General features: G+C 39.7%; 1 long non-coding RNA gene across 1 annotated transcript in view; it reads left to right on the plus strand.

Annotated features, from left to right (window-relative positions):
* The window catches only part of LOC132398944 (uncharacterized), a 40,557-nt gene extending 27,034 nt beyond the window's left edge, over positions 1–13,523 (plus strand). Inside the window, exons 3-5 of the long non-coding RNA XR_009513851.1 lie at positions 1,398–1,484; positions 9,437–9,565; positions 13,445–13,523. This is a non-coding gene — a long non-coding RNA (uncharacterized LOC132398944). The remainder of the gene's footprint in view (positions 1–1,397; positions 1,485–9,436; positions 9,566–13,444) is intronic.
* The last annotated feature ends 9,496 nt before the right edge of the window (positions 13,524–23,019 follow it).

The following is a 23,019-nucleotide window of genomic DNA, read 5'->3' on the forward strand; positions in this document are numbered from 1 at the left end:
ATAATTTAATTAAATAGTATTTTGTTTTCTAAAAACTAGCTGTATGCTTTGTAACTCCAAAACATAAAAAGCAATTGAAAAGACACATGAGATCTGGGAATGCAAGTCTAACTTTATTTGTTCTTTAAATAAGGTGTGCACATACCATGTGGTGGTGTGATGACGTATGCAATTTACATACTTTTACAACTAACCTGCAATGCATTACGTAAACAAAGAATGCTTAATCAAACAATATATTTACAATGTTACTCAAATAGCACTGAAACATCAAATAAACTCTAGTCTCATGAGATTATTGTTTTGTTTTGAGAGTCAATCTAATTTGATAAGATATCTCAAGACATCTCTGTCTTCTTTGTTCATCCTTGACTTCAAAATGGTTGACTTTTAGTTGCCCTCTGTAATGGCTCAGCCAGACTTTTGTGTTTTTATGCTTGTGATAGGTTTTTTTTTTGTAGTGGCACGTGTACCAGCGCTTGTTATGGAAAAAGCGTGTGTGCACACATAAGTAATCTTATGCTTTATAGCTTTCTCTTGATCTTTAATGGGTTGGGTGTGGTGGTGGGATATGTGGATAAGTGCCCTATGCTTCATCTTGCATATGCACATGATCATAAACACTAGAAAATCTGCAGGTGCTGGAATTCCAGAGCAACACACACCAAATGCTGGAGGAACTCCAGGAGGTCAGGCAGCATCTATGGTGGGGAATAATCTGTCAATGGTGACTATTTATTCCCCTCTATAGATGCTGCCTGACTTGCTTGGTTTCTCCAGCTTTTTTTGTGAGTGGCACATGGTCATGTTTTTAGGGATGCAAAATCCTGGAAGTGACTTCTTTCAAAAAAATATCAACTTGTGATAAAATTTCTGGTCTTAAGTCACCTTTAATTTGAGAGGTCATTTTCCAAGGAATGATACAGCTGGCAGGATTTTTCATCAGACTGTTGGAGTAGTTTCCGCATTAACTCTGGCTGATTGCCTCCACTGGGTTGACTTGACGGCAAAATATCACCAGTAGATCACTGAATAAACCTTCAGATTTTCCTTGATTTCCATGGGAAACAAAGCAGTCAAAAATATTCTGTCAGACATTTTAACAAGAATTTTTTTGGCTAAGTGAATTTTTTTAAATTTCCTCTGAAAACAGAAAAGAGAACTCCACATTCAAAAACAAACATTGTTCCTCATTGGAGAACACACACAAAGTGCCAGAGAAAAAAATTATAAATATCTTAAGTTTATAATATTTTGTTGTTACCTCACTTGCTAATGAAAACAATTTGTTTTTTTTAATTGAAAACAAAAGATTCTGCAAATGCTGAAAATCCAGAGATGGAAATCTTGATGAAAGGTCTCAGCCTGAAAAGTCAACTGTTTATTCCTTTCCATAGATGCTGCTTGACCTGCTAAATTCCTCCAGCATTTGGTGTGTGTTGTAATCAAGTCTTCATTAAGATCTCCGAAAAAAATTTGAACCAGTTAAGTCTTTCTACATTATTGTACTCCATCATCCCTAATGCTATGCTTGTGTATATAAAGTACTCATCTGTTTAATTGCTTTTATTTCCTTTCTAAAAAGAGTTGTTCAAAACTGTACACACATAGTCAGAGTTACCCTGCCTTATTTTTTTTTTATCATTTTCCAGATATACTGTACAATACAAAGAACCGTTTTGAAATTTTATTTATCTAGGCAGAGTAGTATCTCAGCATGGACTAGATGGGCCAAGGGGCTTGTTACTGTGCTTTAGTGTACTATGACTTTAATAAATCATATTTATATTTCTCTCAGTTAAGAATTTTCTTCATGCTTGCTGCTAAAGTACAGTACCTTCTCAAAAGGGAGTCGATCTGTTCAATGCAAAGAACTGAGTATTCTTTATTAAGTAGCTTGAAATTTTGCTAACTCTTTACCTAAGTTTGACATTTTTCAAACTACTGAATCATCAAACAAATAACTTAGAGCAGAGGTTCCCAACCTTTTTTGATACCGTGGACCATGGACCTTAAGTGAAAGGTCTGTCGATCCTAGGTTGGGAACCCCTGACACAGAGGGTGGAAGCCAACATTAGTGTGAATGAAGATTTAAAACTACTAATCAAGAGAATGGAGAATATAATGTGTTGTTGCCAGAACCAAAATGGATTTAGTTTTTAATGTTGAACTTCATGTTGCAAATTGATTATCTGCACTTGGCAAAATAACTAGAAATGTAATGAGAATTGTTATAATTAACTAGCCTTTGACCAACTGAGGCACGTTGGTCTGAATTTTCGGCACAGTTTGCTCTGTTCATTTCAAACCTATTTAATTTCATGAACAGAGTGCATTTTTTGCAGAAAAGGTATTGAACTGCTGTAGTGCTCTAATTTCTTGAGAACCAAGCTGATGAAAATGGTTCAGGATGTAATGCAGGTGAGCAGTCATCAAATTTACATCAAGGTATTCAGGGTGGTGGGGAGGAGATATGTCTCTACCAAAGGAGGTGTAAGGCACTCCTTCCCTCCACTAGCCTGCAGGTCACCCTTGGGCAAGGTGTGGCACCTGCTTAGCCCCCTCTGATCAAGGTCACATGAAGCCATGGAACAGGTGGTGAATGGTTGTATGAGGAGCTGGTGTAGATCACAAGTCCTGGTTATGGAACCACTGACGCCAGGCAGACAAACTCTGAAGAGTATTGATAATGGCTGGGGTCACCCACCTTGTAAACACACTGCCCAGAAGTAGACAATGGTAAACCACTTCTGTAGAAGAATTTTCCTTGAACAGTCATGGTCATGGAAAGACCATTATCACCCACGTCATAAAACACGGCACATAACAAACAAACAATTCCTGAGGTTGCAGGTAAAGTGACTGTCCTATTTTAATCAAATATCTCTCCCTAGATTTAGATTCTTAGAAGCCCAAAGATCATGAAACACTGTCTTCTTTCATCAGCAGCCTGTTATCTTTTATTTAAAATGTAAAATCTCCTCATAGATCATCCCCTAGTGACACATAACACAGATTTAGCATGATCCCTTTAAGAACTACAATGGGTGACTGACTGTGAGCTGCAGAAGCTAGATACTTTAAAAGAGTTATATCAAATGAAAATTTTTTTGACTTTTGCATACCATTATTGTAGTTGTAGAGTCTATTCCACTTAAGTGAATATCTGATGAGTGACTATTTCTGTCAGGTAAATGTAACCTATTTCTGTCAATATCTGTCATCTTTATTGTTGTTGCTTTATGCAGTTCATCAGCATGAAAGTAAATCCAGCGAGTGCATTGCACGAAAGCTGGCTGAAGCTTACACATCGAAAACGGCTTTTAGTTGAGGTAGCAGCTGTCATTCATATGACTTCTGAAACTAATCAAAATCAAAACTAATTAACACCAATTCTTCCGAATAACCCAGCCTCTAATACCTTCCCTTCCTGATGGGAAAAAGTCCTAAATCTAGTCTGAAAAAAAACATGCAGAAGCTGCTGTTAAAGCACTGGCTTACGTGGGACCAGATGTTAGTAAGTTCTGAGGCAGAAAAAGAGCACATTTTTAGTTTATATTACACATTTCAGCTTGAATGTCATGTCTGAAGGAACAGAAATATTTAAACAGCAGAAAAAAATAAACCCATCTAGGTTAAATAATAGCTGCAAATGGTAAAAATATTTAGCCGGTCTAGCAGCATATGTGGAGAGAAAAGCAGAGGCAATATTTCAGGTCGCTGAGCATTGATGAAAATGCAGTTGTGTTATATAAACAATATTAATATGAAATGTTGGCTTGAACTTTGAAGAAGTGTGGGGAAGGGAGGAATTGGAAGTTTTGTTTTTTTAAGGATACGGAATGGTAGAAGGTCCTTCTGGCCCAATGAGCTCACTCTGCTCAATTACACCTGTGCCTCGATGAAGGGCCTAAAAAATTGACTTTTTATTAATAAGAACAAATGCTGCCTGGCCTGCTGAGTTCCTCCAGCATTTTGTGTGCATTGCTCTGGATATCGAGCGTCAGCAGAATCTCTTGTGTTTATAACCTACTAATCCGTAAGTCTTTGGAAAGCAGGAGGAAACCAGAGCACTTGGAGTAAACTCACATGGTCAGGGGAAGAATGTATAAATTCCTTAGACAGCTCTCCTTCTCTTTATCTTTACCATGTTCCTTCTCCATTTTCAATCCTGCTGCTGGGTTGTAACCCAAAATGCTAACGCAGATGCTGCCTTCACAGATACAGCTCAGCTTACCGAGTTCCTATGGCAGAGTGAATATTGAAAAAAGCTGATATACCTGTGATTCACAATTGGAATGAATGAATAAGGATGGCAATTTTTTTCCATCTAATGGATATTAGTAAATCAGCTTTTTCCTTTGCTATTAACCCTGATCACCTTTACTAACATCAGAACTTTGTTCCAAATTTATTCAGTTGCCTGTGCTTAAATTATGTATGTAATAGCCACAGCAAGATTTTACTTGCATCTCAGAATTTATAATCCAGACTTCTGGATTATTCATCCAGTATGGTAACCACTACACCACTGTTACAGCTCATAAATATTATTGTAAATTAATTGCAACTCATTTATGTCAGAGGATAACCCAGGGAATTCTCAGTTATGTGGTAAATTCTATTACTTGACTGTACAATATTTTGATCCCTGAATTTCTGTTAACTATGTTCTCACGCTAAAGCATCAGGACATAGTGAACAACAGTGTGAGTGACAACAGTATAACTCACAAGTGTGAGGTATTGCACTTTGGAAGGACAAACCAAGGTAGAACATACAAAGTAAATGGTAGGAAACTGAGGAGTGCAGCAGAACAAAGGGATCTGGGAATACAGATACATCATTCCCTAAAAGTGGCATCACAGGTAGATAGGGACGTAAAGACAGCTTTTGATACATTGGCCTTTATAAATCAAAGTATTGTATAAGATTTGGAATGTTATGGTGAGGTTGTATAAGGCATTCGTGAGGCCGAATTTGGAGCATTGCGTGCAGTCTTGGTCACTGAATTACTGGAAGGATATTAATAAGGTTGAAAGATTGCAGAAAAGGTTTACAAGGATGTTGCCGGGACTTGAAAAAATGAGTTACAGAGAAAGTATAGGTTACGACTTTATTCCCTGGAGCATAGAAGAATGAGGGGAGATTTGATAGAGGTATATAAAATTATGATGGGTATAGATCAGGGGTTCCCAACCTGGGGTGCCCACACCCCCAGGGGGTGCGAGATGGAATTTCAGGGGTTGTGACAAAGAGTGGTTTGTGTCCTTGAGTGATGAGTCACAAGTCATCACTCAGCCAGCTGCCAGCGTGCCTTGAGAAATAGTAGTAATGTTTGTCCCAAGCACACTCCAACTCATCACATTAGTGAGGTATGTCAATGATGGTGCTGTGAAGGAAGATTTCCTGTTTTGAAGAAAGTCCTTGATACTTGTGTGAAGATCATCAACTGGATCGGGGGCGTGCTTTGAACCATTGCATCTTCAACTCATTTTGAGGGGATCTGGGAAGTGAGCATTCAGTTTTGCTTTTCCACACAGAAGTCCGTTGGTTGTCACAAGTACAAGCTTTAACCTGCTCCTTTGAGCTGCGGGAAGAAATCAAAGTTTTTCTGGAGGAACATGAATGTGATCTGGTTGAGGCAATGGAATCACAGGAATTCGCCCAAATGCTGGCTTATTTAGCTAATATTTTCACTCGTATGAATGACCTGAGTGTTTCTCTTCAAGGAAAATGGATAAACATATTGAAGGCTTGTGAAAAGTTGAATGCTTTCAAAGAAAAGTTATGTCTTTGGCATCGAAGGACGGAAAGAGGCAGTCTCTCAAATTTTCTTCCTTCACTAAAAGAGATGGTTGATGATCCTGGATCCATAAGTCCTACTGTGTGTGAGTAAATTGTGGCTCATTTGGAAATACTGTCAGAATCGTTTGATGGATATTTTGCTGCTGGAGACCTGAAGATTTCAGAAGAATAGATCATGAATCCATATTCTTACAATTTGGAGAAAATGTCAGATGAGGAAGAGCTGAAGGAAGATCTTATTGATTTGCAGACAAATCGAGCTCTTGAAATGCAATTTGAAAGCAAGACTTTGGAGGAGTTTTGGTGTGCAGCACTGGATATGTTCCCAAGACTTGGTGGAAAAGCACTCCGTGTCCTCATTCCATTTGCAACAACATACTTGTGTGAATCTGGATTCAGTTCTCTTTTGTCAATCAAGACAAAATCTAGGAATCGCCTAAATCCACAGGCAGACCTGCAGATCGCAGTCAGCAAGAAAGTTCCACGTTTTGACCAAATCATGAATGAGAAGCAGGAGCAAAGAAGTCATTGAATTTTATGTTCACAATTGGGATTGATTTTACTGTTTACGATTTTTTTTCTGAATAAATTAGAATCTAATTGCTCAATTTATATTTGCATTTTATGCACCAAGTTAAAAGCTTATTTTTTTAGGTTCAACTTGTTCACCTGCAGTATCGTATGTGGTTCAATTTGCGGTTCAAAAATTAGAAATTAGACTTCATCTTCAAATGTGATATTACTTTTGTAGGGGGTGCGAACATTAATCAAACATTTTCTAGGGAAAAGGTTGGGAACCACTGGTATAGATAGAGTAACTACAAGCAGGTTTTGTCCTCTGATGCTAGGGGAGAGAAAAAAAACCAGAGGACATGGGTTAAGGGTGAAGGGGGAAAAAGTTTAAAGGGAACATTAGGGGGTGCTTCTTCACAGAGAGAGTGGTGGGGTTGTGGAATGAGCTGCCAGATGAAGTGGTAAATGCGGGCTCACTTTTAACATTTAAGAAAATCCTGGACAGGTATATGTATGAGAGGGGTATGGAGGGACATGTTCCAGGTGCAGGTCAGTGGGACTAGGTAGAAAACGGTTCAGCACAACCAAGAGGGGCCAAAGGGCCTGTTTCTGTGCTGTAATGTTCTATGGTTGTAACAGGAATAATTTCTGAAGATAATTTTGATCTCATCCTGTATTGGAATTAGTTGTTTGTTTCTTTTCTCTCTGTACATCGATAGTGGAATTGAAATCAAGAAAGACTTATTACAAGTTAACTCAATATTGCTTCCAAATCAAAAATACACCCCTCCCGCTCATGCCAATTCTGCGACATAGTTCGACATCCAAAGCCTGCAGTCTCTACTACCAAGGGCAAAGGTTGCAGGATGAGTATGCAGTCAGAATTGGACTTATGATCAGTGACTTATGAGGGGAAATTAGTTGTTCTGTGGTACCAGTACAATGCAAGGACAGACAATTGCTATATATAAATAGGGCTAAAATTATGGAGGTATTATTTTTGGGCTCAGGTTCCATTCCATCATCTGATGGTGGAGGGGAAGAAACTCTTCCTAAAATGTTAGTCTGGGTCTTCAGACTATCTCCTCCCCAGTGGTGGTTAAAAAAAGACAGACATGCCCTGGATGGTGAGGGTCTGTAGTGACAGATGCTACTTTCTTAAGGCAGCACCTCCTGAAGATGTCTGCAAAACATACGGCAGGCTGCTGCTTATCGATTACAACTGCATTCAACGCCATCATTCCCTCAGTTCTAATCAACATTTGTAAACCATCCTGACTGTCAGAGTACTTTGCTGTTCTCTTGCCACTCCCAAGGCCAAATGCTGGAAATCCCTTACCCCAAAGCACTCAGGAAACATGTTCACCAGTGCAAGAAAGCGGCTAGCCAAAGGTTCTCAAAGGCTTATAGGAATGGTCAGTAGTTGCTGACCTACACAGCGATGGTCACATCTTGTAAAGGAACACTATTAAAATATGTACAGCTAGACATCCAGAATTTTTCTTTTGCAATGTTAACCTATTCCTTTTTAGTAGCATTCACACTATTAAGATTTATATGGAAGTCAAGTAATCCTGTCAAGCAATTAATGTTATGCGACAGACGGATAGCAGTATTTTTAGCAACAGTCACTTTATTCAGTTCCATTTCAAATTACCAGCCACACATCTGTCTGTTTGATAAAGCCATACAAAGAAAAATATATTTATAAGACTCTCACCAGCAGTCACTGGAGTTTTAAATGTTTAATTCACTTAAATCCTAATCAGCAGTTAAACGTGTGACTCAATTTCTAATTGAACTGTCACCTTGCCCAACTAATGATTGGATTTTGGTTTTTAAGTAGGAGCCCTGTGCATTTCTGAAGCACCGATCAGCTACTGTGGACGTATTATAAATACATCTGTTAAAGTCCCCCCAGAATTTTACAAAAACTAAAGTTCATTTTGCCAGCACATTATTTTATTTATTATTTCATTTTTTTCTCTTCTATATTATGGATTGCATTGAACTGCTGCTACTGCTAAGTTAACAAATTTCTCGACACATGCCAGTGATAACAAACCTGATTCTGAAATGCCAAAACACTAGTGCCACTATCACATGCAAAAGCCTACGTCAGAAGTTCAAATGTGCATAAAATTAGCAAATGAATAAAACATGATTTAAAAAAATAAAATCATTTGGCATACTTTGAGGGCAGCAGTACCAACTGTTCTGAGGACCTTCTTCAAGCAGCTCTGCTGCCAAATCCTAAATATTATGCCGATTTAAAAAAAAACACTCCTTTAGTTAATTTAATGGCTGCTATACTGCAACCTAAAATCTGCTTAACAATTCTGTACATTCTCCCATGCTCTATTTTTTGATTTAAATTATTAGGGAATGGGTAGAAAATTATACTCAGTGGCCACTTTATTAGGAACCTACTGTACCCAATAAAGTGGCCACTGAGTGTATGGTCATGGCCTTCTGCTGCTGTAGCCCATCCACTTTAAGGTTTGATGTTTTGTGCGTTCAGAGATGGTCTTCTGCTCACTGCTGTTGTAATGCCTGGTTATTTGTGTTACTGTAGCCTTTCTGTCAGTTTGATCTAGTTTGGCCATTCCCCTCTGACTTCTCCCTTTAGCAAGGCATTTTTGCCCACAGAGCAGCCACTCACTGGATGGTTTCTTACCATTGTCTATAAACTCTACAGACTGTTGTGCGTGAAATTCCCAGGTGATCAGCAGTTTCTGAGATACTCTAACCATCCCATCTGCACCAATAATCACCCCATGGTCAAAGTCACTTTGATCTCATTTCTTCCCCATTCTGATTTTTAGTCTGAACAACTGAATTTCTTCTAAGGTTTAATGGCAGCTGGCAGACCAACATCAAGGTGCATTACTGTCACCCGAGTTGGAGTTTGGAGCAAAGTATACCCACAAAGTTACCCCACCCCTCAGAAAAACTCAGATAATATCAAGAAGGCCAATATTTTTTCAGAAAGTCGAATGCGCACTTATATACAATAACAGTGTTAACCTAATAAACTTTCCAAGCTCGGTCTATATCAAAGATCTCAATTTAGCAACCTAATATGGCAATTAGATCTTTACTTTGCACCTCATAGGAAATGAATTCAAGTAATGGGACATGCTGCGCTATTACTGGACAAGAGCACTCCAACAGATGCCCGCATCATACACATCAATTCCGAACAAGGATTTATTCAGTGCAGTATGTCCAATACATAAAATGTGTAAGTATAACTCATCTTCTTTTATACCTACCTCCCAGTTGAGGTCCCATCATCTTCTGATATTTATATAAATACCATTGTTTTTTTCCCCCTATCCCAATTCTGTTGCCACAAGGATTGAATAGACTTCTTAACTTATGGCATTCATCTCCCATTATGCAAAGGCACAGCCATATCTTTAATTTTCAGTAATTCCTCAGCAAAAATGTTTATTGTCTTGGTACCTTCAACCGCAAGATGGAGAGGAATGCGTACGAAATGCGTGTAAGTGGAAGTCCTAGATACTGTAGCCTCAGATACTGTTCAATCTCAAGAATGTCTGGCCTACAACTTGAAGTACCTGTTTTAATAGCTGTCAAGACCAAGATAGAAACACTTGAATGACTTGTCACCAGACCTTTTGAATCATCTATGTAGATATGTAGGAATCCATAATATGTGCTTTGAATATATTGCTGAACTTCCTTTGCCCACTGTTAGACAATCACTCCATATCTTGATCTTTTCCTGGAGGCTCAAAACAACCATAGGGAGAAACCATGGAGGAGTAACAGAAAGGGGTACACTGGGACCATAATCCACATTAAACAAACCAAGATTTTGTGCCCATCTACTGAAGGCTTTAAGAATACAGTACACCCAGCACTTTACTAACATTGCCAATATTGGATGACCTACTGTATGTCCTCTTACATTAGCACAATAAACCATTGCTAAGTGTACCTGTGAAGATATAAAGATACTTCACCTATTTCTACCAGTAATGCTGAAATTGAGGATGATTTAACAACACCACAACATAAATTTTAAGCCCAAGCAATGAGATTATCTTGGGGGTTTAAGACCGCTGGTGAGTCTGACGCATAAGCAACAACCATAATCAAAGATAAATCTAATTAAAGCAACATACATTTAAGTGACTTCCTAGTTGAACCCCAGTTACACCCAATTAATCACATTAAGGCTTTTTTTAAAAACACTTCTTTAGAATTTCATTCACATGCACCTTCCACATTAGCCTTGTGTCCATCTACATACCTAGAACCTTGAGCATTGACTCTTGTTTAAGAGATTAACCATATAACTTGTGGTCAATTGTGAGTGCAATGTTCCTTCAAGAAATCAAATAACTTGAGACATTGCAACAGAAAATTTTAAACCCCACCAACATCCCCATTCCTCTACTTTGTTAGATGTTTTAACTATATAATTTATATTCCTAACTGCAGCATCATCAGCATATAACAATTTGGAAATGTCTGCACCAACATTTAAGAAAATATAATCAATCATAATATTAAAAAGGAGTGGGCTTCACATAGCCTTGCTGTGGAGTCCCAGACTCTCTCCTACTCCTTAGAGAATGTTATTCCTGCTCCAACTTGTATCCTGCTATCACATAAAACAGGTTAAGCTAATTGAGCATTCTATCACTATTCCCATCTTTTTACAGTTTAAGTAATCATTGAGTCCATAACATATCATAAGCCTTCTCTACATCAAAGAAAACCACAACTGTTTCTTTATTAACCTGCACTTTACAGATATCAGATCCCAAACATATCAGCCAGTCCACAGTCATTCTCCCTTTATAAAATTCAGATTGGTATACAGCTGATTTTCCCCTAGTTCCCACAAAATCAAAAGGCCTTGTTATAACCATTTGTTCCATTATCTTATATACACGTGAAGCAAAATAAGTCTATAACTGGAAGGACCTGATTGATCCTCATCAGCTTTTAATATAGGCATAACAACTGCTTATTCCCAGGAAGGAGAACATCAGCCTTCAACCCATATTTTACAAAAGAATTTCCAAACCACCATGTTTTGAATCTGATAACCTTGCAAACATATTGTAACAAATATTATCTTTCCCAGGTAATGTCTACCATCATCATTAATAGTCCTTTTAAGTTCAGACAATGTGAATTCAACATCCTGGAACACTGCTTGTTCATGGCAATCTAAGGATTGTTTGCCAAGACTGTTTCACTGAAAGATCTCTCTACTTATATTGGCTGAACTAAATACACCAACATACATTTTGCTAATAATTCTACTTTTTCAGAGTCAGCTTTCAAACTTCCCCATTTTCTGGATCTCTTTCCCAATGCTGTCACAGCATGCTTTTATGCATTGAGTTGCTGCCACATGATTGGCTGATTAGATATTTGCATTAACAAGCAAGTGTACAGGTGTACCTAATAAAGTGGTTACTGAGTGTATTTTTGCAAATAGTCTGCCCAAAAAAAAGCTATTGCCATATAATCACAAATTATTCTGAAGACTGTGGAGATTAGAGAAAAGTTCTTCATTTATTGTCAACTCCTAACTCTTGTTAAGAAGTTTGTTGTGAAAAAAAGACAACTTGCATTTAGTCTGGTGAAGGTAATCCCACAATGCAATTAAGTAGGGGTTCTAGAATTTTGATCAGGAGATGGTGAAGGAACCATGATGGTTAACCAAGCAATGCAACAGTATTTCCAGTTTAAGTAGATCTGGGGTTAGTTTTAGTGCCTATGAATTAGTATTATAGCCAAGATATTTCTGGAGACTGCAAGGTGGTTGTCCATTGTGCCTGATGATGACAGGAAACCTGTGTGGGAGAGTTTTTAATGTGGAAAAGACATTACATTGGGGTAGTTCCACTCCCTTGACCTCAGAAGTCTGGGTGCAGTGGTACAAACAAGTGTCACAAACTGGGATCTTCCTTGGTTGTAGTGGATTTATCATGATGTTGCCGGTGCTTTATCATGCCATTTGCTCTCCACAGAGCATTGCAGAACTGCCTTTCTAGCTGTTGGATCGCACTGTAGATCTCAGCCACCCAGTCCACTAGAGCTGAGTTCACATGCTAGGACAGGCATGTCCCTATCCCACTGGGGTATGAGCCCGCCAGCTACCCTCACCTGGTTTAGCTCGCCCGACGATGTGGTGTGGCTGCTGTCACATGCAAACAGCTACTTGGAGCCACCGATGAGAGCTGAGTGTCCAGTGGGGACCAAAGGTGAGTGAGATGCCCCAGAATGGTCATGACAAGTCCCTTCACCAGAGGTATTACCCCTCCCTGGACACCCAATTCTCCCCATTCTGGAGAATGTAAACACAGTTAGTAAAACACAGCCAATTTTTGGTATTTTGCATATAGATGTGCTGTGGCTTTACCTGAATACTACTTTCCAGGAGCACTCAACAGTGCTCTCAATTAGTTCCTACTCATCATCTGGCTTGATGATAATGGTATTGAAAGTGAACGTTTAACCAGGAGGCCATAAACTGTTATTTTCTTCCAACAGCTGTTAGCTCACAGTATTTCATGGTGTACAGTTTTTGAGTTGTGTTTGTTTATAATCTGTTTAATTTTGCACGTTGATAATTCACTCAACACAATGAAAGGCATCCTTAATATGAAGAGATTGAAGGCATGATGAAGTGACTTACTCTCTGTGAGCTGGCATGGATGGGTGCTTTTGCATTCGGTAGTGAATGGAGTATGTTATGTTTTGTAATTTCAAAAGATTAAACTAATTCAAAGGGAGACAGTAGGAGTCCGAAATGTGGGGCTCACTTCGAGTTTACTTTAGGTGGGGCATTCACTTTATCACTTGATAGCGTGATGACGTATGCAATTCACATATTTATACATAAAACCTTTAATGAATTACTTAAACGTCCAAAAATGCTGTGTCAACCAATATATAAAGTATACGCAAGATTACTCGAACATTACTGAAATATTAAAAACACAACAGGGTAAGTGGGTGTAAGTGAGTTAATCTGTTAGAGTTATACTTCTTTTGTATTCACTATAAGCAGAAAGGTGGTTGGCAAGAGTGCTTTCATTCTGAATCGCCTTTTTAATTTACTTCGTCGTAGGATGTGGGCAGTTCTGGCAAGCCAGTATTTATTGACCATCCCAAATTACCACTGATTGAAGAAACAGGCGAAAATCAACTGCACTGATGGATCAACGGTCACCTGTCGGTCAAAGTGGGTAAGGATAGGTTTCCTTCCTTGAAAGACATTCTTGAGCCGAGAGGTTTTCATGATAATTCATGGTTTTACGCAGTCAGTTTTTTATTCCAGAAATAGATTTACTTGTACTTAAATTTCCAAGCCACCTTGGTAGGTTTTGAACTATACAACAAGAACAATGGTCTAAACCTTGGAATACAAGTCTGACAACTGTTACACTGTTGTGCATTCAGGAATGTCACCTCCTGAGATGATTTTGAAATAAATTATAATTATAATGACACTGGTAAGTAAGCTGCTGCATTAAACTTTCCACTGCTGAATTTCCCTTCTATGCGTCATGGGTTGGGTCACTGAGGAGATGCTGTCCATTTGGAGTGAATGTTGGCTTGAGCCATTAGAAAAGGTGTATGCATTTTTAAAGATGAAATTGCGGAGAGGGTTAATTACAAGAAAGCCACAGGAATCCAGAACAGAGTATGCTAACTAAAAGTCAGCCCAACGGGCAAAGAGAGTGGATAAGGGAAGTTGTGTTCCTTGAAGAATGATTGATTTGTATTGACATATCGGAGAGTGTGATTGCTTTATGCATGCATTGATTTCTGTGATGTGATTTCTGCCTAAGATTAATCAGGCTCTCAAGGGTTGAATTCCCTTTATAAATCAGAGAAGGGAGCCAACCAGCTCTATCAAAAGTGGCCTTCAAAGAAGAACTTCAGTGCTGTCAGATGAAAAAACTATTGCAAATGAACAGCATCTTTTTTTTTCTGTTGCGACAAACACAAATACCACCATTGGCAAAAACACAAAAAAGATCCCAGAGAGAGAAAACTTTTTGTACAATTCGTTTGATTGTAAATTTCAAAGCTAATTTTACTGGGCCACTGGTGGGTTTTCAAATGGTAGAGTGTTTGTGTTAACCACTTCTTGCCCAGATAGTCACAAGGGCTGCTGAATGGATTACTGGCAACCTGAAAATTTTTGTGGAATTGAAATGAGGCAAAATTGTTGTGTGTAATATTATGTTTCTGTAACATATTAGCTGGTTGTAGTGATACTCATGATTTTCAGAGATAAGGGCACATGGTAGTGTAGCGGTTATCGTGACACTATTACAACTTGGGCCGTCGGAGTTCAGAGATCATTTGCAAGGTTGTCTGTAAGGAGTTGTATGCTCCTCTCAGTGAATGTGTGGGTTTCCTCCAAGTGCTCCTGTTTCCTCTCGCAGCCTAAAGATGTACTGGTTAGTAGGTTAATTGGCCATTGTAACATTAGCTAGAGTTAAGTAGGTGTGTTGCCGGGTGGTGTGGCTCTCAGGGCAAGAAGGGCCTGTCCTGCTGGCATCTCTAAATAAATAAATAAATATTGCAGTTAATCCTAATCATTAAATGGCAAGGTATGCAACAATGCTGTGTGGAATTATTATATTCAAAAATTCTTCTGTATCTCAGCAAATAACTTCATGTGACTGATAAACAATGTTTTAACAAAATTATAAATCAGAGAAATTTAGCCTCCGGCTGATTTTACATTACATTTGTGTAACGCCTAGTTGGTTAATTGGTCTTTGTAAATTGTCCTGTGATTAAACTGGGGTTAAATAGGTGGGTTGCTGGCTCGTTGGGCCAGAACAGCCTATTCTGCACTGTATCTCCAAATAAAATAAAACAAAATTGAACAAATTGCATCAATTCAGTCCTACATCATAAAAACAGAATTTGTTTTCATCAGTAATTCAGTCCAATAGCCCTAGTTATAAATGTGCATAATCACAGGATGTGATTCATAATTGCAACTCTAAAATAGTAAACATTACAAATACCTTGAAGGAGAATTTCATTGGTTCTGGGCAACAACTAGGAACTTCAGGGGGAAAGAAGAGTATGTAGATTCTGAGATCTGTTGAGGGATGATCTGGTTCTGCTCTCTGCTCGACGATGTTTACTCAGCTCCGCGGTGAACTAAGGCTGCGACTTGGTCAGGCTGCAGTGGTGCCTGGCTTTGTGTCCGTGGATGCACTTTCATAAACTTCGGTTCATTTTTTTTTTGCCCATTGGGTGTTTGATGATCTTTATTTTACTGGATTTCTTTTGGGTTTCTTTGTTTTGTGGCTGCCTATAAGGAGATGAATCTCAAGGTTGTATAATATATTTGTACGTACTTTGATAATAAATGTACCTTGAACTTTGGTGCAAAAGACAAATTGTTGAAGGAACTCAGGGCTCAAGCAGCATTGTAGAGACAAAGATGTGGTTGATGTCTTGGGTCGAGACCATGTATTAGGACCAAGAATATGGAGAGAAGATAGCCAGTATATAGAAGAGAGGAAGATTTCCATCTATCACATAGTAACTACTGTATTACCCCCTTCTTGCTTCTATATAGTGACTATCTACCATCTCACTCAATGTGTTAAAACATCAGCCACCTCTTTGCCTCCTCAGATGCTGCTTGACCTTGAATCCAGCAATTCATTGTTTGCTTTCAAATAGCAATTGGATATGGATGTTATTTTAGGAAACATAGTGTCAGAGCTACTGGGAAGAAGCCCTGGAATGGGACTGACTGGACTGCTTGGCAGAAGGCTTGATGGGCTGAATGGCCTACTTCTTAGCAGTGATAATTCTATAATTCTGTGCTCACTAGCTATAAATACATACAAAGATGTGCGCCAAAAGGATTTATAAATGCAAGATTGAATTCAGATGGCTGTTCATTCTCTTGCAAATACTTAGCAGCAGGGATTAAAAGTTGAATTTCTCCACTTCTTGCTTCGGTTTGATTTCTCCTTTGCCATAGACCCATGATCCAGGCTCTGGACATGCCTTGACAGGAGAAAGAGATGATATTTGTTTCAATACATTATTTTATTACATCTTTGCAAAGTCTCAAATACCTCTGTTGGTGCTGATGTAAAGACAAAGGCCTGAAACATGACCGCTGCGGTGGGCCTCCATCGCTGCCGCCTGATCTGAGAATTTCTAAGTTCAAAGTTTAAAGTCCATTTATTATTAAAGTATATACATGCAACTATATACCTCCTTGAGATTCATTATTTGCAAGTATTTATAATAAAATTAAAAAATGCAATAGAATTTATGAAAAACTATACATAACACGTACATAACAATACATATATTATAGTTTGCAGAAAAGGACAAGTTCTGCAAATAGAAACATAGAAAATAGGTGCAGGATAGGCCATTCGGCCCTTCAAGCCTGCACCGCCATTCAGTATGATCATGGCTGATCATCCAGCTCAGAACCCTGTACCTGCTTTCTCTCCATACCCCCTGATCCCATTAGCCACAAGGCCCATATCTAACTCCCTCTTAAATATAGCCAATGAACTGGCCTCAACTGTTTCCTGTGGCAGAGATATAAATAAATATAAATTAAAAATACATATATAAATCCATAAATTAAAATATATATAAATAAATAATACTGATAATGTGAGTGGTGAAGTCATTGAAAGTGAATCTGTGGAGTTAGTTCAATGTTGAGGTGAGTGAAGTTATCCACACTGGTTCAAGACCTGATGGTTGCTGGGTCATAACTGTTCCTGAACCTCGTGTTGTAGGAATTAAGGCTTCTGTACCTTCCACCTGATGACAGTAGTGGCAAGACAGCATAGCCTGGATGATGGGAGTCCTTGATGATGGACACTGCTTTTCTGAGGGAGCGCTCCATGCAAATGTACTCCATGATGGGGAGGGCTTTACCTTTGACGGACTGGGCTGTATTCACCACTTTTGTAGAGCGTTCTGTCCCTGGGCATTGGTGTTTCCATACCAAGGTGCGATGTAGCCAACCAGGGTACTTGACTGGTGAATCCTGTCATAACTTTCAGACTTTTTACTTCTTAATTGGACCCTTAGCTCCCAATGGACCAGAGGCCAATGATAACCTCCCATCTCCATCGTCCAAAGTTGATGGTATGGTTGGAATTCATCAATGTTTCTGTAATCCACTGTATCCACTCTGCAGGGGATTGGCCTAAACAGCTTCACCAGAGTCCTGTTGACCGGCCTTATCTGTTTCCACCTCTCACAACTGGGATGTAGGGTTGGACCTTGAGAGGTTCAGACTTATTACTTGGGCCATTATTTCTTCAATGTTTTAGAATGTCCAATGAATAACATATGCACTTTCATATCCTAAATCTCCATGTGTAGTGTTTTTGATTCCATGAATCTCCCCTCATTGCACAAATTGAATAGAAACAATTTTGCCTGTAAGTTAGTTTCCAGTAAGAAGTATTAATAATGCTCTATAATTGCATCAGTGCATTGTATTCTGTCTCCAAAATTCATTCCATTCAAATCAGTGAAGTGGGTCTCAGAGGAGCTGCCAATAAACTATTACTAAAGTGCTTTTTAGCATTACCAGCTAGTTATGAATTTGCTTTCGGTCAAGAAGAACAACTTAGGTTAAAGTTAATACCAAGTACCACTTTTTTGAGGGTGTCACTAAACACATGATGAATGTAGAGCAGTAGATGTAGTGTATATCGATTTCAGCAAGGCATTTCATAAGATACCCCATGCAAGGCTTATTGAGAAAGTAAGGAGGCATGGGATCCAAGGGGACATTGCTTTGTGGATCCAGAACTGGCTTGCCCACAGAAGGCAAAGAGTGGTTGTAGACAGGTCATATTCTGCATGGAAGTCGGTGACCAGTGGTGTGCCTCAGGGATCTGTTCTGGGACCCTTACTCTTCGTGATTTTTATAAATGACCTGGATGAGGAAGTGGAGGGATGGGTTAGTAAGTTTGCTGATGACACAAAGGTTCGGGGGTGTTGCGGATAGTGTGGAGGGTTGTCAGAGGTTACGGCGGGACATTGATAGGATGCAAAACTGGGCTGGGAAGTGACAGGTTGAGTTCAATACAGGTAAGTGTGAGGTGGTTCAATTTTATAGGTCAAATATGATGGCAGAATATAGTATTAATGGTAAGACTCTTGGCAGTGTGGAGGATCAGAGGGATCTTGGGGTCGGAGTCCATAGGACACTCAAAGCAGCTGCACAGGTTGACTCTATAGTTAAGGAGGCATACGGTGCATTGGCATTCATCAATCATGAGATAGAATTTAAGAGCTGAGAGGTAATGTTGAGCTATATAGGACCCTGGTCACACCCCACTTGGAGTACTGTGCTCAGATCTGGTTGCCTCGCTACAGGAAGAATGTGGAAACCATAGAAAGGGTACACAGGAGATTTACAAGGATGTTGCCTGGATTGGGGAACATGCCTTATGAGAATAGTTTGAGTGAACTCGGCTTTTTCTCCTTGGAGCGATGGAGGATGAGAGGTGTCCTGATAGTGGTGTATAAGGTGATGAGAGACATTGATTGTATGGATAGCCAGAGGCTTTTTCCCAGGGCTGAAATGGTTGCCACAGGAGGATACAGGTTTAAGGTGCTGGGGAGTAGGTACAGAGGAGATGCCAGGGGTAAGTTTTTTTACACAGAGATTGGTGATTACGTGGAATGGGCTGCCGGCAACAGTGGTGGAGGCGGATACGATAGGGTCTTTTAAAAGACTTTTGGATAGGTACATACAGCTTAGAAAAATAGAGGGGTATGGGTAAGCCTAGTAATTTCTAAGGTAGGGACATGTCCTGCACAACTTTATGGGCTGAAGGGCCAGTATTGTGCTGTAGGTTTTCAATATTTCTAAGTACTAGCTATTGAACAGTAAACTTACACAATGAGAATTATGAAGTTGTTCACTAGCTCACATGTAGTATGATTTTTGCACAGTTTTTCTCACACATCTGCCCCACATTCTGAAGAATCCTTTACCTATACATCATATGGATTGGTGATTAGCACTGGCTGGTTCTGGTGGTGAAGTAGAGCGAATTGGAATTCTGCCTGAGGGGCAGACCAAGAGATGTTGAGCACTGCTACCTGCTGTGAGTTGGTGGCCAGCTAGCCTTGGCATTGTTTGGAGCCTGCCTTTTAACTTTACCACAGAATATCATAAATGATACAGTGCAGGAGGCCATGGACTCTGTCAGCTCTACTAAGGGAGCAATCTTGTTATTCCTATTCCCTGCTAGTGCGTAGGTGGTGGGAGTGGATTCCTCTTTTTCCTAGCTTGCAGGCACACTTCACTCACCATTTTGAGATCTTTGGATGATACGGTGCCACGGTCGATAAAGGTGCTGCTTCATTTCCAGACACCATCCCCTGTAAATGCTATTAACATTTTATGAATCTCCCTTTTTTCAGTATCTCTGCAGACATATGAGTAGCTCTCTGTTACGATTTATGTTTAAATTTTGTCCTTCTACCCCAACAACAATGTATCAATGTAATTGTTACCTCAATAAATTTGATCTGTACTCCATCAGGTTTTCCCCTGTTCTGTTCTCTTCTCGCTTTCTCTGCAACTTAGAACAAACCTGACCCGTTGAGTTCCTCTGGCATTTTGTGTGTGTCTCTTAGAATAAGCCTATTTTCTCACTTTTCTGCTGCAGGTCGGGCGTCCTCGATTATGTTCCTTTCAACATGTATGCTGCTTGACCTGCTGAGGGCTTCCAGACTTTTCTGCTTCCAGCACTGCTAATTGGATACAACAGCATATTCTGCTGGAGAAACCACAGCCATTCTCTTAAAGACCTTGACATTTTCATTGCTTCTATCATATTTCTTTGTTCTACTGTGAATGCCAACAAGAAAATGAATGTCAGGGTAGTAAATGGTGACATATATGTACTTCAATAATAAATTTACTTTGGACTTTGAAACAGAGTCGAGAGGTGGAAAGGATGATGAAGTACGCTTATGAGATAAATGTTTGGACTTGGATTATGTTGTCAGTAAAGGTATTTATTATTTTCAATGTAGGTCGAGAGATTTCATTGTGGATTTACATGTAATTGAGAATTAATAGTTTGAAGTTCAGTGCTTATTATTAACTGCTGATATGAAATTTCTCTATCTGCCATTTTAATGAAGCCATTAACCAGTGTAAAATAGCTTAAGGCCTTTGCTGGATCAAAGGAATTTCATGTGCAGCTATTAAAATGTTATTGAATGGGAATCAGAATCACAATCCGATTTAATGTCTCTGGAATAGGTCATCAGATTTGTTGCTTTATGGTAGAAGTATGTTGAGATACATAATAATGTTAACTATAAATTACAATAAGAACATGGCTCCAATGAACAACGTGACCAAGGGTGACATCTTTCAGATGGTTCACAGAACGACTTTTTCCACTTTTTTTTGTGTCTTTTTCTTTCAAATGTGGTTCTGCTACTGTTGGAGCTTGTGATCTTCATTTTGGTGGTGTGTCTTCAGGCCGATTGAGCGATCTGGAGCTTTGCTGTCTCTGAGGGTGTTCTTGAGGTTTCCGGCGAAGTGTGCAGCCTGGAAGCCAAGAAGCCCGGAGATGGGTTTAGAGCCCATGATCAACTCCTTTTCTCACTCATCTCACTATCTAAAGTGTCGAGGAAGATGAAGATCATTGAGTTGTGAGCAGGGGGCAAGTGGGTCTTCAGTGTTGTCTCTTGCCTGGACCTACCGTTTGAATGGTATCTCTCACCCTGTCCCTCTCGCTCGATGTTGCTGAAGGATGGTGCCGGAGTCCTGGGTCTTGGGCAAGGTTCAATCGTTTGTGGATTGGACTCTGTAGTTCACATTACGATGTGCTTCTGCTTGCTCCTTTTTTCCTGTTGCTGCTTTTGGTGATTTTGATCAGGGCTGCCTGCAGGTAACAAACAACACAGAGCTAGATTGAGACGACCTGAACTAAACTGAATGTACCTGGACTTGTTCAATTTTGTTTTATATTCTGTGCATTTTTATTCGTTTTTCAAATTCTTTTTTTGCCATTTGTGCGATTTTTTCTGTGTGTTGGGGGGGTTTGTTGATGTTTTTCAATAAGCTTCAACAGGTACACTTAATGGCAGAGGAATGTATTCCTTGTTTCATGGCTGTCTGTGGGAAAATGAACCTCAGCGTTAAACACTGTATGCATACTTCGAATATCTGAATATAAAATTTAAATTAAATACGTAGTGCAAAAACAGCACAAAAATGAAAAAGAAATTTTTAAAAAAGTTAGGTGGTGTACATGGGTAGCAGTTTGTGCAATGTTTTACAGCACTGGTTGTCGGATCAGGGTTCAATGACTGCCAATGTCTGTAAGGAGCTTGTACACTCTTCCCATGACTATGGGTTTCCTCTCACGTTGAGATCATTTCGGTGCTGGAAGCATGTCGACACTTGCAGTCTTTCCAGCACAATCCTTACTGATGTGATATGATGCAAATGATTCACTACGCTGCATATTTCTGTGAGCATGTGACAAATAAAGCTAACCTTTTAATCTTTAATCGTTTGCTATTTTAAATGTCTGCTGAAATGCTTCTCAAACGCGGTGATGTATCTAAATACGTTGTCTCCTCTGGAAGCATTTTTCCAGCTATCCTAACTTGGGCGTTCCAGAATTCCGAGTTCAATTCCGGTGCCAGCTATAAGGTGTCTGTACATCCTTTGCATTCAATGTGTGGGTGTTCCTCCAGTTTCTTCTCACAGTTCAAAGACGTACTCAGCAGTAGATTACTTGGTCATTGTGAATTGTGCCATGATTAGGTTAGGGTTAAATCGGATTTGTTGGGGGTTGCTGGGCAGTGTGGCTCAAACGTCCTGAAGGGCCGACTCCACACTGTAGCACTAAGTAAATAAAATACCTATCAATCTGGGTAAAATTGGTTTCACCCCAAACTACTTCTCTCACCTTAAACCTATGTTCTCCTGTTTTTCATACCACTCCATGGGGGAGAAAAAGGATTCTGACTATCCGCCCTGTCTATGACTCTCATAGTTTAGTGGTTCTGTAAGATCGTTAAGCTGGGGGAGGTAGTGGGGATAAGCTCTCTCTACCTGCTAAATACTTCCAATAACTGCTGACAATCAAGTCCAGTTCTTGGCCCTAATGTGTGGCTTAGCTACTCAACCCAATGGAACCGTTTCTACTGACAGGAGAAGGGGCGAAGACAGGTTGCTGCCACCTGAAGACCAGTCGATTCAGGAAGATGAGGCTCGTCAGCTCGTATAGAGAAGGAAAACTCTGATCTCAAACCTCTGCTGCCTTGCAGCTATTCCTACTCATGGGGAAGACTTTGGGAGTAAAACCCAAGGAAAAATCCAGAGCTGGCCTCCCTAAGGCAGTACTACATTGAGTTCAATGCTGATCGGCAACTCCTGCGATGCTGCTGGTGCCAAACCCTCCCATTACTTTGGACTCATCAGCTTCCTGGAGAGGGGGAGCTTGCTGCATGAGTGACAGCTTGCTCTCCATGTCGTACTGCCCTGGCTTGTGTATCGCATAAACAGCTAGGACGCAATATCCATGATCAACTCCATTCAACAGAGGACTTCATGGTTTTCTATGCCTCCATCTGGTCATCCCTTAGCCTTCTCCGATCCTTTGAAGTCAGATTGCACAAAAATGGCTC

Source organism: Hypanus sabinus, chromosome 9 (assembly GCF_030144855.1).
Source record: "Hypanus sabinus isolate sHypSab1 chromosome 9, sHypSab1.hap1, whole genome shotgun sequence".
Classification (NCBI taxonomy): domain Eukaryota; kingdom Metazoa; phylum Chordata; class Chondrichthyes; order Myliobatiformes; family Dasyatidae; genus Hypanus; species Hypanus sabinus.